We start from the raw sequence: 10,115 nt of genomic DNA on the forward strand, positions 1-10,115 counted from the left end.
GGGGGGCTGCAATTAATCTTGTGTAGCCCTGCAATGGGGGGAGCTGTGGGCGTTGAACTAGGCATCACTATGTTGCCTCCCTCATCTTCGTCTCTTTATTACTGTTCCCAACTATCTGCAGTAAACAGCCAGTTTGTAGCTGTGGCTCAGCTGCCAATAACTTACAGACCAGAAAAGGGCAGGAGGTGGGTGGAAGAGGCAGCGATGATACCAAAGCCAAATAAGCCCCTGCAGGACAGACAGCATGGGGATCTGATTTGCAGGCTCCCCAGAAATACAGCTAGACTCCACCTGAGGAGCTCCAGCCCCGCCACGCAGAGCTCAGGAAGATGCCTACAACCCATTCATGGCCTCCCTTCGCTGACAATGTGATTCATTTTTCCAGATAGGCAATGGTCCTTTAAGCAATGGGAAGGAAAAAGGAAGCTTCTAGAAAGAAAAGTCTGTGCCCACACAAGATGTAACTGTGGGGAGGCAGAAGTAAAGCTTCTAGTCCAGGATCTGCCCTCTCCCTTTAAATAAGTGAGATTCCCTCCCTGACCCCAGGATCTCCAGGTATGAACTGAGAGAACTTAGTAAGATTGATTCTTGAAGACCCTCTGGCTTTACCATTCTCCTTAAGGGCCCAAAGACTCCCCCAAGAGAGGCCGATGCTAACTGTGGATGAGTTCACCAAATTCTCCAAACTGAGACCCAGGTAATGAAACAATGCCATAGACTCAAGGAACACGGGCAATTGGTTTTTAGTTTGTTTTGATCTCCTTCCTAACCAGCAATTGCAGGTAGGGGACAACCATTTTCTCCCACCCCAAGTTTACATACAACTTAAGTGCAGACCCAGCTTGCTCTCCTTTGCAATAAATGCCTCAACTCAACAAAACAGTCACAACCTTCACCAGAGTCAGAGGACTCGGCAGTAAAGGCAGAAGGTTTCCTTGTGACATTGGAAAAGTGGCACCCGGAAGGCGAAGGGCTGGCGGGCTAAGATAGAACATTCTAGGTAACAGAAGAACAAGAAGCACCGTACCCAGCAGGTCCAACTCTGTCTGGTTTTAGATGCTGAAAAGAAGCCCAGAAAGGGAAAGTGAGTTATCTACGGAGGCACAGCAACTTAAGAACAGGGCTGGGAGGGCATTGATATTTGCTTGGTTTGTTACTTGCAATTCTTCCCCCCCAAGACATGGCTTTACTTCTCAAAACTGTGGGATTCTGGCCATCAGAACTAATCATTTCATTTGTAGCTGTTGCCTATACCCCCATCTCAAAAGAAAACAACCATTTCATTTCATGCTAACGATGGCTATTTCCACCAAATTATAGTAAACCATTCACCTGACAGTATAGATAGGCCAGTGAAAATTAAGCGGGCATTATTGATCATTGCTAATGAATCACCCTGTGGAGAACAGAGAAAGTCAACCACCTTCGGGAGGCCAGACGCCTGTTCTTGCTCCAGTACAGCGTTTGCCTATTAAAGAACATTAGACATCAGCTCTAAATAGTCAACAGGGTATACCGTTGCAAATTCCGTGAAGTGCAGCTTTAAATAGATTGGGTTTGGAAGTGGGACAGGGAGTACACCACAGTCAAGGGAGCAACACGGAACGTGGAGAAAAACAGTGATTACACTCCTTAATAGGATACCTGTTGACACACCGACTGTCAAGTCTAATTATTTATTTAAACTGCTATTCTTTCTTCATTACTGCCACGGTAACCAATTATTACCAGAATATTCTTTTAAACCTCTACAGCGAGGCCTAGAGTATTTCCGTCTCCACCCTCCACAAGGTCATTGCTGTTGTTGAGCCTTCTCTTCCCGGCAGCCCCACTTACACAGAGCGGCACGGAGATACAGACAACCATGCAGAGCAGAGAGATGGGTGTCAACAGACACATGAGTAGACAAAATCATTCTCTCAAAGAGTAATGTTCTGTAACCTTCCAGGGTTTGCTTAAACTTCCCTTTACAGTCCCTGGGCAGTAAAAATGACGGGCACACTCAGCTGTTCACTGGTCACAGAAAGATTGGCGGTTCGAGTTCCAACAGAGCTGTGTCAAAAGAAAAGCTAGGTGATGTACTTCCCAAAAAATCAGCCCTGGAAAGCCCTATCAGGCACCCTGATGCCCATTGAGCTGCTATTGTCAGAATGAACTTTGTCACCATTTGGAGATGAATCTCAGTGTGGGGGACATGGTGACCCACTTTGTCAAGCTAATTCTATTAATATTTCACAATTGGCACTCAGTGTAGGGTGGGGACGATAACCCCAGTTTTTAAAATAAACAAGACAGCTCTCTGCCTCACAGAGTTATCAAAAATAAATATGAATAATACCGTGTGCGTGTTCATAGCATATTCTTTTCAGATATCTTTATCCGTTAGACAATGCATTAGAAAGAAGTTTGCACCGGGGAGCTGTGTCCTGGATAAGAGCCAAAAGAGACAGGAACCCCTGGTGCATCTTTTGCAATTGCCTCTTTATATAACCCTCTCTTTCACTGATCAGAGGATAAAATCTAAACAACTCAAGTGGCTGCTCTGCCGCATATAATTATAGACGTCCATACGTCACCACAATCGTTTCAGACGATGGGCTTTTACTTCCTGTACGTGGGGATTCACTGCGAGAAGCATACTAACCTAACACACCGACTTCTACTCAGCTTTAACTCGGGAATGTCCGCAAACACAGGGAAGTACCGGCAGACTTTTATTCGTTCAAGGCTCTAGGTAGCTGATGTTGTTCGTGGTTCAAGATGATGAAAACAACACATCAAAGGGATGGAAAAATATTGAGGACATAAATGTTTACATTGATTTAAATGCTGCTATCAAATCTGCCATTCTTTCATAGGGCCTATAGTTGGAAACAACTTATGACATCATCTTTTGGGGGGAGTAAGGTATCTGAGATTCCATAGAACACAGCAGAATTACACTAGGGGGTGAACGTATCACTTGTTTATCTGCAAACGAAAACGCACCATGTCACTTAGTAGAGAAGTAACCCCTCTTGGCCCCCTAGGCAGCACACGGCAGTCAGCAAGAACAAGCACCTTACAAAAGGTGGCCAAAGGAGTCAAGAAAAGAGTGGCTGGCCCGTTTTCTAAGAAACGTTGGTATGATGTGAAAGCACCAGCTATGTGAGATAACAAACACTGGGGACACTCGTTACCAGGCCTCAGGGGACCAACATGGCATCTGACGGTCTCAAGAGCCAGGCTTCTGAAGGGAGGCGTGAGGAGCTGCAGAATGAGGAAACTACCTTTAGAAAACCGAAGCGGGTTTCTGAGGATGTTCAGGACAAAGACGTCCTGACCCACTCCCGTGGCCTGGATCTTACGTGGCATGCAGCGTGCTCCGTGGTCAGAAACTGGCAGCCCATGACGGAAGCTCGTGTGGCTGTCATCAAGAGTGCTGAGGGCTGGCTCCTTTGTCTGTTCTGCGTTACTTTGACTGACAAAACGCAGCAATCGCATCCGGAAGACCTCTCGTGCTCACACCAGCAGGTCCACAAAATTCAAAAGAAAATGATGGAAATCAGGAGCTGAAAGATGAAGACATCTGACTTGACAGCAGTGGCCGATCGCTCGCTTGATCTCAGACAGCCTCGGGAAAGACCTAGAAAAGGCTTGCCAATCAATTCGTCTGCTCCATGAGGTGCTCATCCGAAATGCGGAAATGCCGAAGAAGCCTGAGTTTGCATTGGGAAAACATGGAAAATGCGTGGAGCTTCTTGGTAAAGGTGGGAGTTCGGGAAAAGCTCCCGGAGTTGAGGCGGGTACCAAAGTGGGATGGGCTAATGGCTCTAGTGCAAGAATCTGTGTAGAACTTAGATTTTGAATGGCGAGAAATGAAAAATTTATGGCAAAAAAATGTTTTTAAGTAACGTGCTTCTTAAAAAAAGTAAAACAAAGCAAAAAGAGAGTAACTGGCCTCTCTTTTCCTAGCAATTTTAAGACAAGAAATTCTTCTTCTCCAAAGTTCATTACCTTTGCAAAGGTTCCCCCTTCTCACCCCCTCCCCCCAGAAAGTGCACAGACAGACGCTGTGGGTCCAGGGTTTCAAAAGGCTCTAGCTCATGTTGTTGTTAGGATTTTTGTTGTTGCTGTTATAGTTTTAGATTGTATTCTGTTGAACAGCTGAGAATCACGTAAGCGACTAGACTAGTGAAGTGCGGACTCTTTAGCACCAGACAGCACAGTGTGGTAAGACATTTACTGGGACAAGGACTACGAAGGTGTTCTGCCCTCTTGCCATGAAGTAGCTAAGGAAACAATCAGACAACCAATAGGACATTCTAGGACACAGTACATTATGGACACTTAGCAAATAGCCACTAAATCTCCTGTGTTGTTCAGATTTAATGTGTCGTTTTTAAAAACTCAATTAAAAAAAATTTTTAAGATAGCAAATCTTAAGGAGAGGAATTGAAAGGGTAATTTTGATCCAGAAGACATATAAGTATGTAGATCAATGTCCAGGAAATTTTTCAGATTTTGTTGTTTGTGAACTACCTGGTTATTTCAATGTTGGGAACAAAACCAACCTGGAACATTATTGGGTAAGACATGTATTAGCATTTCAGAAACATACAGAGACTGATCGTCTCTTACCTCAGATAGCTAGCTCCTAGGATCTTCAATGAAGACAGGTCAGGGTTCAGCCAACTGCAATGCTGAAGTCTGTCAATGAAATAGGTAGAAGTTATTTAGGGGAAATTCAACCTGCATTTATTCATTATGAATCATAACTCCTACTTAGACAGCATTTTTTGTTTTGTTTTACTTTTAAAAACATTTCGCATTCGTTCATTCATCTCATTGCAACTACAAGTAAGCCTGTGATGCAGAAGGAGAGGGATTCTTCCACTCACTCCACAGGGGAGGAGACAGAAACCCAGGAGGGGCAGCATAAAGACAGGAACTAGCACATATGGTGATCCTAATGTGCTGACTCGTTTCCCGATGCTCTCTACCATCAACTTCACAAACACATGCGTATCATGGTCCTTATTTTACAGACGTGAAAACTGAAGTTTGAGAAACACAAGTAACTTTGCCAATTCAATGCACTTAGTATGGTGTGTGTGTAGGGCCTGAGTCTACCTCCTGGTCTAGAGGGGTCCTTGATACTCCAGCCTTCCACCATTTGTTCACACCAAATCAAAAGCACTGCCATTGAGGCCATCCCCACTCAGAGTGGACTCGACAGCCCCTCAGGCGGAAGTCGCCAACACTGCACTTAGCAGGCCTACATTTTACCCATGACACTGCCTGGGCTCCTTCCATTCATTGCTCAGCTAAGGAAATGTGAGGTTTAACAATTAGTTGGTTCAATCCAGCAAGCCTGAGGGACTTATGAGGTAAAACCAGCTATTTGATTAGCATAGGGAAACAGAAAAGGCACAGGGGATTTCGAGCCAGCTACTTCTTACCAAGTGGCCCTAGGCAAATTACTTAATCTCACTAACTGTAAATTTCCTCATGTGTGCATGAGGATTAGAATAGCTACTTCATAGCCAAAGCTTTTCTAACTTACATTTTTTAGAAGCTTTTCCTCCATTATTACATCTTTATAGACATGGAGTCAGTAGTATGAGAAATTAGAACATTTTTCTGTTAACTGATCAAAGGATGATGATAAGGACACACAGCTAAAGAATGCCTCTGGATTGAGCATTTGATTCATGTCCCCAGTTTCAAAACACCACACTTTTATCTGTGTCAATCATATCTGGCCTCCCATTAAAAACAAACAGCACAAAAAATATTTTTAAAAATTATTTTAACACTTCATTGACATATAATTCACATGCCATACAATCCAATGGTTTGGACATAATAAAGAGTTGTGCAATCCTCACCACACTAAATCTTGAAACTTTTTCATTATTGTATTATTGTTTGCTCTCCATTCCCCTGGCCCCTGACTCCCCTTCCATAACCGTAAGGAATTATTCATGTGGTTACTATCTCTAAAGATTTACCTATCCTGGATTTCACATAAAGGAAAGCAGACTAAACCCCCTCCCAACATCAACAGAATACAACACAGAAAAACTTTGATCCCAAAGAAGGCAACATAAAAACTAGAACAAATTAAAAATGAGTAAAAGAGAAAAGAAATACTAAGATGTTAAATCTGAACCTAACTATATCTGTATGAATTCCCTTTCCAATACACTCCATCTGAGGGCAAGGCTATTCACAGCCATGGTCAATTGTCCTATGGAATTCAAGGTAAGCGTAATCCCTGTGGAGACTTTGCAAAGGGATTTTTGGCTTTTGCCAGCACCCATGGCTTTCTGCAAGCCTAGTGCTCAGAATTTAAGCTCTGATACAATTCCCTCCTCTGATCTTGGATTTTATTATTTACAAGCCTTAGATCACAGGGGTTGGTGTACTACTTCCATGTGGACTTACAGAACAGCACAAAGAACTTTTGTTCTGAAGGACAAGAGCTCAGAAATTTTAAAGAAAAACATATGCTCTCAAACTCCCTCACCCAAGAAAAAAAGAAGGCACTGTTTTTTATACAATGAAGATCATTGTAATGTGTGTGCTTTATCATGACTTAGATTCAGAGAGATGAAACTCTCAGGCTGACTACAGAAACATTGTAAAGTAACATTTAAAATGCATTTTTCATACTGCATTCAAATCAGATTCAGAAAAGACCAGGGTTGATAGGGTACTCCAAGAAATTCTTGCCATCTGCCACTAAAATTCAGCACTAATAAAAACCATCTCAAGTGAAATCTTGCTGCCCCCATTTTACCAATAAGGAAGCCATACTTCAAAGATCACATATTGCAACATGAAGGAGATTAAAAGTATCTTGACACCAAAGTCAGTACACACCCGTCTGATAATACAGTGCAGCTTCTAATTTATGAGCAAGCTATTTTGAAGCCTTTTTAATTTTGGTGTTGGCAAAGAACATTGAAATTGTACCATCAACTTCCAGGAGAATGAGCAAATCTGCCTTGGACGAAGTACAGCCCGAACGTTCCTTAGAAATCAAGACTCCATCGCACATGCTTAGCAAATGTCAACGAGTGAGACCCAAGTGGTTAGAGAGGGATAGGGTGCTCGGCGGAGAGTTCGTGAAAAAGAACAAAACCATCAAAGAGATAAATGGACAAAGTGGCCGCTACAACCATGGCCTCAAACATAGCCAGAAGTGTGAGGCTAGCACAGGACCTCGCAGGGTTTCATTCTGTAACTTGGAGGCCACTTGATGGTATCTAATTACAATGCACAACATCATGAAGGTGTAAGTCAAAACCTTGAAGAAAGATAAAATGGGCATGGACTAACATGAAAATTAACAGCCAAAGTACCAAAAGTTGTATTAAGACGTCTGCGTTCTGCTTCACTGGCAAATGAAAAGAGAAAGAGAGAGAGAGAGAGAAGACATATCTGTGGTCTAACCAGAAGGTAACACCTTCCTGAGACAGAAGGGAGGTTTGATGCAAAATCACCATGAACACTTTCTCAACTCTCCTTGGCCAAGTTTCCGAGATCCAACCAGCCACAGAAAGAGCAAGGCTCTGAACCGCTGCGTATTACCCAGCAGTAAGTTGGGGCTTGTAGCTTAATAGTTCACCAGGCTCTCATTAAGCGGTTCAGCTCTCGTGTCACGCCTGGTATTTCATAAAACAGCCAGATTCTTCCCTAGGACCCAAACACAATTGAGAAATCCCAATCTGGTCTCTTGGCAATGGTGCCAAGGAACCTTGGCTACCTTCTGGTATTTTATCACTTTGGTCCAGCACCTTTATCAAAACATCCATCCATTCCCAGAGGATTCTCAGCCCTGGAGGTTACTTAACAAACAAGTCTGTGTAACCAACTTGCAAGACTTCAGACTACCCATTAAGATCTATGTCGAAGTGAGACTCCTCAGACCTAACTGGGGATGCTACAGGATGACTGATGCTTTGTACTAAACTTTGGCTAGAACTAGAGGTGGCAATGTAGAAAGGAGGAGGAATGACGAAGAAGTAGTGTGGGCGGGGGCACGGGGGGAATGGAGAAAAGGACTTATTTCAAGAGGATTGGTATTCTTTGACTCTGCCAGCATACCCAGGAGGTCAATGTTCCACAGCACAAGGCACCGAATACTGTCACTAACATTACGAACAAGAATTACAACGTGAGTTTTTTCTGCAGAACAAATAAGCAATATGGCAGAGTCTTATAAACACTGATGTCAAGACAGTGTATCTGTAACTCTGTAGCCCTACGGCCCCAGATGTTCTGAAACTAGAGTACCATCTGTTGAACAACACAGAAATGAGGACCCAGGTTCTGAACTTCGTTGTATGATTGCCAAATCACTGCAATCACATGTTGCAGAAAATTCAGCGTTTCCTTTTTCTCTTTTCACAGATCTTGGCCTTGCTTATCCCTACACCCCTGTGAAAAGGTCAAGATTTATTTTGACTGAACTTTGTGTACGTTGGTATGCTTCCTCTGGTAAAGGTAAGAGAATGACTTCTAGCAAGATTAGTTTAAATTGCAGAATGCAATTTAATTCAGAACATGACTGTTAGGAACTCAGCTCCCAGAAACAATTGATGTGTTAGGTTGGGTCAAGGGCATCAAGTGCCACACATGGAATATTTTCCAACTTGGCCCCGAGTTCCTTCTGAAGAGGCTTTTTAAATGCATTCTCTCACCTGCCACCCTGAGATATTTATCAAGAACACACATATTCCATAGCTTATGAATGATTTGGTGGTCTCATTAAAGTAATGTTTGCCAGCATTTAATTGCTTCCCTCCCTGATTTTAATTTCCTCACCTGTCAGCATCTATCAGAGGCACAGAGATCTTCTGACATGCTGGCTGATTGTGTTGAAATTAATCAGATTTTTAAAAAGCAAATTGCTTTGGCCTACAGGTAATACACAACTTCTTAATGTGATGCTTTAAGTATTCTATCAATGGAACTTAGGCTTTAGGATCCCAAAAGTCTCTCATTTAACTCCCAGATGATAAATTCCCTTTCCATACATTGAAATGAGAAAAAGCAATACCTTAAAAAGAAAATAAGTAAGTATGTGCACTTGCCAGCCAGTAGATTCTTCAAGATAAACACAAGAGAGTAAGGTCTAAAGTTATCTTGGAAATCTGGGGACAGATGAAAATGAATTAAATTGAACTCACAATCAGGTCACTCACAAGGTAGGTATCCTGGAACAGCTGTGTGCACACATAGGAGAGAGTTTTCTCTCCTCCACCGCCCACTGAAGGACACCTGTCAGACACCTGTCAGTGTTAGTGGTAGCAGCGCTTCCCCGGGACAAGAGATGGAGTCAAGGCCCAGAGGGATAAAGGACTCCCAGACACCTAATGATGGGCAGGCCTGATCTTGTGATCTAAATAAAGTCAGACAAGGTAGCATGAAGAAAATCTCTTTGCAAAACCCCCATATACAATTATTCAGTGTTAATGTTTGTGCTAATGCGGAACGGTAACAGTGCTTAAGACACTCGGCCAGCAGTTCGACAAGAAGTGGCGGATACAAAAATACTTGATAATCTGTCCTCCTAGTATGACATTTTTTTTTTAACGTACTTAATGTTGCTATTCTGACTTGAGAATATGCTAGCAGCAGATAACATGCAATAATTAGTTCCTTTAAAAGCGAACCTATCATATTACCACGCCGGCCACTCCATTATTCTGCTGGTTGGGAGCATCGAAATTGAACAGGTGACTGGAGGACGTGGTGTCCCTGCAATTCGGGTGGGAATCAGCAGGGGGACACATGAGACCCGAAGGCTCAGTTTCACAAGAATGGCTTTACAACCAAGTATATGCAAGCCACAGTGTGGGACTCCTCCTTCTTCTAGACTCTGAGTCCCTACATCACCTGTAAGTGTCTCCTCTGCTGTGAAGGTTTCCCTACTCCGGAAGGGCCTGGCTTCATAACTCACTTGTTATCATTATCACACCCCTTTCTAGCCTTCAGTGGATACGCTCCCTTGGAAAGAGACACCCTGTGCATGTTTCTTGAAGCCTAACTCATTCCAGCAGATACTCAAGTTTGTTGTATGAATGAAGGAACAAAGTGGTCTGCGAAGCTCCCACAGCACCCAG

General features: G+C 43.1%; 1 protein-coding gene across 1 annotated transcript in view; it reads right to left on the minus strand.

Moving 5' to 3' along the window:
* LOC101647152 (lipoma-preferred partner homolog) overlaps positions 1–10,115 on the minus strand; it is a 625,785-nt gene that overhangs the window by 482,436 nt on the left and 133,234 nt on the right. Inside the window, exon 3 of the mRNA XM_045296410.1 lies at positions 4,621–4,689. The gene's annotated coding sequence lies outside the window, so the exon portion shown is untranslated. The remainder of the gene's footprint in view (positions 1–4,620; positions 4,690–10,115) is intronic.

Source organism: Echinops telfairi, unplaced genomic scaffold (genome assembly GCF_000313985.2).
Source record: "Echinops telfairi isolate 266 unplaced genomic scaffold, ASM31398v2 ScPeMD7_7407;HRSCAF=8445, whole genome shotgun sequence".
Lineage (NCBI taxonomy): Eukaryota > Metazoa > Chordata > Mammalia > Afrosoricida > Tenrecidae > Echinops > Echinops telfairi.